We start from the raw sequence: 7,296 nt of genomic DNA, 5'->3' as shown, positions 1-7,296 counted from the left end.
GCAGAGAGGCAGGCAGAGAGAGAGGAGGAAGCAGGCTCCCTGCTGAGCAGAGAGCCTGATGCGGGACTCAATCCCAGGACCCTGGGATCATGACCTGAGCTGAAGGCAGAGGCTTTAACCCACTGAGCCACCCAGGTGCCCCTATTTATGTATTTTTTAAAGGTTTATTTATTTATCTTAGAGAGAGAGCACAGAGTGGGGAGGGGCAGAGGGAGAAGGAAAGAGAATCTCAAGCAGACTCTACACTGTGCATGGACCCTGTCGCGGGGCTCAATCTCATGACCCTGAGATCACGACCTGAGCTAAAACCAAGAGTTGGATGCTTAACTGACTGTGCCACCCAGACCCCCTGGATACATTGATTTTTAAAGTGTGTATTCTGTATTCAAGTATATATGCCAAGAAAAGAGTTGAATATGCAGTTTTAGAGCTCAAGATCTGTGCTAGAGATACAACGTTATGAGTCATCTTTATATCTGAACTCAAGGAGGATGTGATTTTGCCTATGGCAAAAGTGAGACATGAAGGGGGACAAAGATCCCTGAGGAAATCCAACATTTAAGGGTCGGCTAAATGATAATGAGTCCTCAAAGGAGAATTCTGAAAGAGCAACTAGAAAGGTAGGAGGAGAATCCAAAGGTTTCTTAAGATTCAAAGGAGTGCTCCTGACTTGTCAGTTCTGTCATATGGAATATAGCTGTCTGGTCAAAGAAAGACTGAAACTATTTCTTGGACAAATATGGTGTTCATTGGTAACTATGGAGTAAGACATTTTTGTGGAAACACTGATGGTGGAGAAATAGGAACAGGCTGAAGTGGTTTAAAAAGTAAAGAGATCATAAGGTAATGAAGATACAAATACAGGCAACTCTTAAAAAGTCTGCCTCTGAAAGGAAGGAGAAATAAAGAACTAGCTGAAGGAGGAACCTTTTAGTGCCATTGTAAAGGCATATATGTATTTTTTACTATACCTTCTCACTGATACTGGTGTGACACCGGATCATGAAGTGTCTTAAATGCCATCCTAAGGAGTCCAGAATTTTCTCCTATAGACAATGTGGGACCATTGGGAATGACAAAAACAGATCTAGATTTTCATGAGAGTAAGAGGGTTTTTAAGGATAAGATCAACAAGAAGAGACAAACTAGGTGACTATTAAAACAATCCAGCTGAGAGATAATTAATGTCTAAAATAAGGCAGTTGTGGAGGTGCCTGTTGGCTCATTTGGTTAAGCAACTGACTCTTGGTTTCAGCTCAGGTCATGATCTCATGGGTCCTGAGATCAGCCCTGCACTGGCCTCCATGCTTACAGGGAATCTGCCTGAGATCCTCTCTCTCTGCCACTCCCCCACTCAGGATCGCATGCGCACACACACACGCTCTCTTTTAAATAAACTTTAAAAAAAAATAAGGCACTTGTCAGGTATTTAGGGCTATTAATGAGATGGAATTAACAGGATATGGAAGTAAAGCTAACAAGAATACTAAGGATAACCTGTAAATATTACTCCTGAGTGAATGAGTCAATGGTCGTGTCATATACAGGACTGGGAACACAGGAGGGGTGAGTTTATGAGTAAGGTAATGATTGAATTTGAATACACCGCACTTGTGAAATACCCAAGTGAAAATATATACCAGATGTACGGGAGATGGAAGATGGAAAGAGATGATTAGGTAAAAGAATAACTGCACTTAACATGTCTCATTGCATAGAAGCCTGGTGTAAACTCCCAAGTTCAAAATCCAGAAACATTTTTTTGTTTGAAGGTTTATTTTATGTTTTCATTTTCCTAGATCGAGTATATATAACCATAAAATATACGGTTTCATTAGTTGAAAAGGTTTTCCCTCCCTAGCAAACTATGTATCAAGAGTTTTACACAAGAGTCATACAATTCAGTAAAATCCCAGAGGAGACTTCAGGGGAGAAGTAACTACCAAAGAAACCAACACATTTGGACTGACAACTCTAAATGATGTATTTTTTGTTTTCACTAAAAAATAAGCAATTCTCTGGCTTGGTTTATTATTAATATCATCTCTCTCATATATGCTTGAAAATTACCCACCAAGACATGTAATTCATCTTAAATATGCAGTACCCTACGTTTATCTTGATGGGTTGAGGTTAGTTAACTTTACAGAGCCCAGGAATGTGCACAGCTTTCAAATCAGCTTCAGCTCATTTTATTTGGAAGAGTGAGTTTAACACTTTAAACGAAATTTTGGGAAAATTACTGTATCACATTTGCTTCCTGTGTCAGAGTGACATGTAAGCCTGTATATGAATTTTATTCCTAACTGCCGTCTCCAAAATCCGTCTCCAAAATCAGGGGACCCTAACTGGGAAACTTTCTTGTTTGTAGGCACTCTGCCAAATTTTGACATCCGGCCAGACACAGTAGAATGCATACGCATTTCCTCAGTGATATGGTAGGTGTGGAACTCATTTCTGCTTACAAATACAATATTTTTTTAAGTTTCTTAGTTACTTTACTTTGTAGATCTTTTTGTCTTAAATATATTATGTCATAGAAAGATTCTTCTGTGGTTGTGATTCATTAATTCTAGCAATAATAGACATGATGTGAGAAGGACAGTAATATTTAACAAGCAGATTGAGACTGACTGGAAATGCCAGTCTATAGATGCCAGTCTCCTTAAGTGACCCTGAATAAGGTCTCCAAGCCACAGACTCTCTATACAATGCAAACATGATCTATTTGGAAACACTAGGTGACTAACTGCATTCATAAATTCGTTTTTTTTTTTTTTGCATTCATAAATTCGTACTTTATGTGTCTGTTCTGGGTTAAGTTCTGTTTCTCCATCCTCCTATAGTAGTCTGAGAAACTTGATTACTGGCCTTACTATGTTATTTTTAAAGGTTCTGTGCAGGGCGCCTGGGTGGCTCAGTTGGTTAAGCGCCTGCCTTCAGCTTGGGTCATGATCTCAGGGTCCTGGTATTGAGCCCAGCGTCAGGCTCCCTGCCAAGCATTCTCCTGCTCCTTCTCTCTCTCAAATAAATTAATTAATTAAATTAAAAAATAAAAAGGTTCTGTGCATAGGCCTGTGCAATGAGGATTTTTATGTTTTATTCATCATCCACACAAAGCAAAGGGCATAAAGCCACAGTAAGTGCTCAGTAAAGCTCTATTACACTGAATATTTTCCCATTTTCATCCTATTGATCTCACTTGTGTAGGATTAACCACTGGTCTTTGCAGCTCCACTAGCAGAGAAGATGTATCATTATCTCTCCATTTTATTACTTTCTTATTTTTTGATTTTAAAGATTTATTTATTTGTTTTGGAGAGAGAGGCTGCACAAGCAGTGGGGAGAGGTAGAAGAGGAGGGGCAGAGAGACAATCTCAAGTCAAATTCATGCAGAGCTCAGAGCCAGACATGGGGCTCAGTCTCACAACCCTGAGATCAAAACCAGAGCCGAAAGCAAAGGTAGGGGCTTAACTGACAGAGCCACGCAGGCGCCCACTATATATCCATTTTAAACAGGTCAGAAGAGTACTCACGTCAATCAGATTTTGTTGGTGAGTTATAAAATGCTGAATTTAATTTGCAATAGAAAGACCCTGGGTTTTTTTTAATACTTTTTTAAAAAAGATTTTATTTATTCATTTGACAGACAGATCACAAGTAGGCAGAGAGGCAGGCAGAGAGAGAGAGGAAGGGAAGCAGGCTCCCCGCTGAGCAGAGAGCCCGACACAGGTCTCGATCCCAGGACCCTGGGATCATGACCCGAGCCAAAGGCAGAGGCCTTAACCTACTGAGCCACCCAGGTGCCCCGAAAGACCCTGTTTTAATTGTTATTAATTCTGGCTGATGATACAGCTTAAAGCCACACCATGCATAATAGATTTGGTTTCTGATATAAAATCTATGAAGGATATAAGGTGGGTCAAGGCCCTCCAGTCTCAAGGCAATCTGAAACTTACTCAAACCCAATCTTAGCATAGACAAACTAGCAACTGAAGGATGATTTTGAATAAAAATAAGTATAAATTTATTTCTTATTGAAGTTGAAGAAAAAGTGGGAAAACTTCAAAAATAAATCCATGCCCCAGAGCAGTTTTGCAGGAGTGAAAACAGACCACTGACAAAGCATGCTGAAATGGAAAACAAAGATCAATTATTCAAATTAATTTCAAGTCAATAATTCAGCAAGAATATATTGTGGGTATGGCCAAGTCACTAGGACTCTGTGGGCAATGCAAAGCTATAACAGATTCAGGGCCTAACCTCAAAAAGCTGGTCACCTAGGGAAATGAAGAAACAAATGCAGGTCACTACCATACCAAACAGACTATAAGGGGATGTTAGAGCAGAGGCTCAAAAGTACTATAGAAACACAGACAGTAAGAGAAATGCATTTGACCAAGGATTGAGGACTGAGGGGAGGCCTGCCAAAGAAAGGGACATTCAAACTGGACAGTCCCTCGAAGGACAGATCGTTTTTTGACAAGAAGGCACTAGGAGGGTTGGGAGGGAAACCAACACTTGGTTCAGAGCAGTAGCCTCGTGGTGGCCCCCGAGGGCTTCCTCTGGCCAGTGTTCCTCCCACCCATCCACAGCATGGGAAATATCTTCTCGAACCTCTTTAAGGGCCTTTTTGGCAAAAAAAACGCCTTTTTGGCATTCTCGTGGTGGGCTTGGATGTTGCAGAAAGACCACCATCGCATACAAACAGAAGCTGGGTGAGATCGTGGCCGCCGTTCCCGCCACAGGCTTCACTGTGGAAACCATGGACACCATGGAGGACAAGACCATCAGCCTCACCGTGTGGGACTCAGGTGGCCAGGACAAGGCCCTGCCTCTGTGGCACCACCGCTTCCAGAACACACAAGGTCTCATCTTCACAGCTGACAGAAGTGACAGAGAGCAGGACCTCCCCGACACCATGAATGCAGCTGACATCACGGACAGGCTGGGGCTGCGCTCCCTGCACCCCAGGAACTGGTACAGTCAGGCCACCTGAGCCACCACCGGGCCGGGCTCTATGAGGGACCCGACTGGCTGTCCAATCAGTTCCGGAATCAGAAGTGAGCTGCGCTCCCCCCCCGGAACCACTGCCGACTCCCCACTTCCACCCTGCTTTACTCTCCTGTGGTGTGAGAGCCAGAAGCTGTCTATACGGTCGGTCACAGCATGCTTCACCAGGCTGTCAATGCGCAGACACAGCCAGCAGCCAGGTTTTTATTTAATGTAAATTGTGTTTGTTCCCAATGAGGCCGATTGTGGAACTCCTATGCAGTATCACTCAGCCTTTTTTTTTTTTTTTAATTGTAAAGAGAAAATCAACCCACTGTTCAATACTGAGAAGGGGTTTCAGGCACACGGGGCCTCCAGGAGCTGCTATGTCAGATCAGCCCGACTCACCTCCTCGGGCGTTAGATCTGTGTTGAGATCCATTTTGGTGGTTGGTTTTTAAACTGAACTCAGTGCATTTTAAAAGCAGTTACATATAAAGATAAGGAGAACTGAACCTACAGAAGGGAGAACTGTGCCTCGTATCAGTTCTGCGGCAGCGGCTAGAGTCGAGTCCACTGGGAGATGGAGCAGAACCAGCCACGGTCCCTCATGGTCACCACAGGGTCCCTGTGATTCGCTCTGTCTTGGGTTATCCCACATTCCCTGCGTTTGTACTTGTGCTTGGGCTTACACAGCTGCCCAGGAGACAGACAAGCACTGTAACTACAGCTACTGGAACAAAATCCCTTAACTATTAAAAAAAGGAAAGGAGCACCTGGGTGGCTCAGTCGCATAAGCATCTGCCTTCGGTTCAGGTCCTGATCTCCAGGTCCTGGGATTGAACCCTGCATAGGGTTCCCTGCTCAGCCCCCCCTGCTTCTCCCTCTGCTGCTCCCGCTGCTTGTGCTCATTCTCTCTGTCAAATAAATAAATAAAATCATACCCCCCCCCCAAAAAAAGGCAACATGAGGAGCAGTGGTAGAGGCGAAGGCCCGAAAGCGGCAGCGGCACACTGGGAACCTATAAGCGGCTGCCCTGCTGCACCGAAACGCAGCGTGCTAGATATGCTTGGTGTTTACAGCATTGGCTTGCCAGCATCTCTTACCTCTTTCTCCTAGGAATGGTACCCAACATATCTTCCGGAGTTGGTATTTTACTTTTTGTCCCTTTCATTCAGTTGGAACTGAATTGATTCCAGTAGGGTGAAAAGTGCAAGACCCAGGCCGGGCCAAGTGATTCCCAGGACACCCTCAGCCACAGTGATGAGTTAATCAGTGAACATGAGACTTCAGCTGGTCCAATTAGAGTGAATCCTCGGATCTGTACTGAATTTACTGGGAAGAGATCTACTCTCTTTACTACTATACTTGAATTGGGCAGATTTAGCAGGTCACTGGATAAAGCCCGATAAAGAAGACAACATAGGCGAGGGGAGAGCTAAGAGTGGAGACACACCAGGCCGGGGTAAGTGTTTTGGCTCCTAGTTCAAGTCTCACCCGGGACTTTTTTACATAAGCTAACAAATTCTCCATCTTTAAAGCCTGTTTGTGTTAGGTTTTCTGTGTTACGCCCCAAGGAGCCTTGTCGAATATTCACAAAATGAGAGACCATATAAGAAATGTCTTGAAAATTAGGGTATAACTTGCATCAGATACTTGTCCATCTTGTCCATCAGATACTCCCCATCTTTCTCCACCAAAGCACACAGGCTGCTTTCTTGAAGATTCAAACAGTGCCAGTGGGCTAGTAATGAAGCTATGAAAGGTATGGGCAAAATAAAATAAAAATAAAATAAATAAAAATAAGGCCTCTGCAGCTCATTGGTCTTCTGGTGGGGCTCCTTACTTTTCCCAGCCTTGCGGCAACCAGTTAAGAAGCAGTCATCTCCTGGATCCCAAGTGCTCACTAATTTATTTTGAAAAGTAGCAGAGCTGCTGCCCCAACCATCTAGAATCTCTGCAGGATGTGATTTGCAAGAACAACTTTGAATATAATTCTCTTATCTTAGAAAACTACCGTTTTATAGGCATACATACAGAAGAATACTACTTCGCTAAAAGTAGGTTGCCCTAAGTTATGTTCAAAAAAAATATAAAAGATCTTAAAAAGAAAGGTGAGGTCGATGGAAATTATGAAAACTTCCTTTTAGCAGAGGATAGTTAGAGCCTTTAAAATGTTAATAACAATAATCCTCGCTGATTTTATAACATTCCATTTATTACTTCCAAAAACATTCACTGAATGCGTACTGTGCTAGATGTTTTGCCGACAGAGATGAATCTGTTGTTCTAGCCCTCAAGGAAC

General features: G+C 43.0%; 1 pseudogene; it reads left to right on the top strand.

The window, feature by feature from the left end:
• The first annotated feature begins 573 nt into the window (after window positions 1–573).
• Window positions 574–5,067, top strand: LOC111158960 (annotated as a pseudogene).
• The last annotated feature ends 2,229 nt before the right edge of the window (window positions 5,068–7,296 follow it).

The sequence above is a fragment of the Enhydra lutris genome, unplaced genomic scaffold, assembly GCF_002288905.1.
Source record: "Enhydra lutris kenyoni isolate GAN:26980312 unplaced genomic scaffold, ASM228890v2 scaffoldscaffold65, whole genome shotgun sequence".
In the NCBI taxonomy this organism is placed as follows: Eukaryota; Metazoa; Chordata; class Mammalia; order Carnivora; family Mustelidae; genus Enhydra; species Enhydra lutris.
This window is presented reverse-complemented; position numbering and strand designations above follow the sequence as displayed.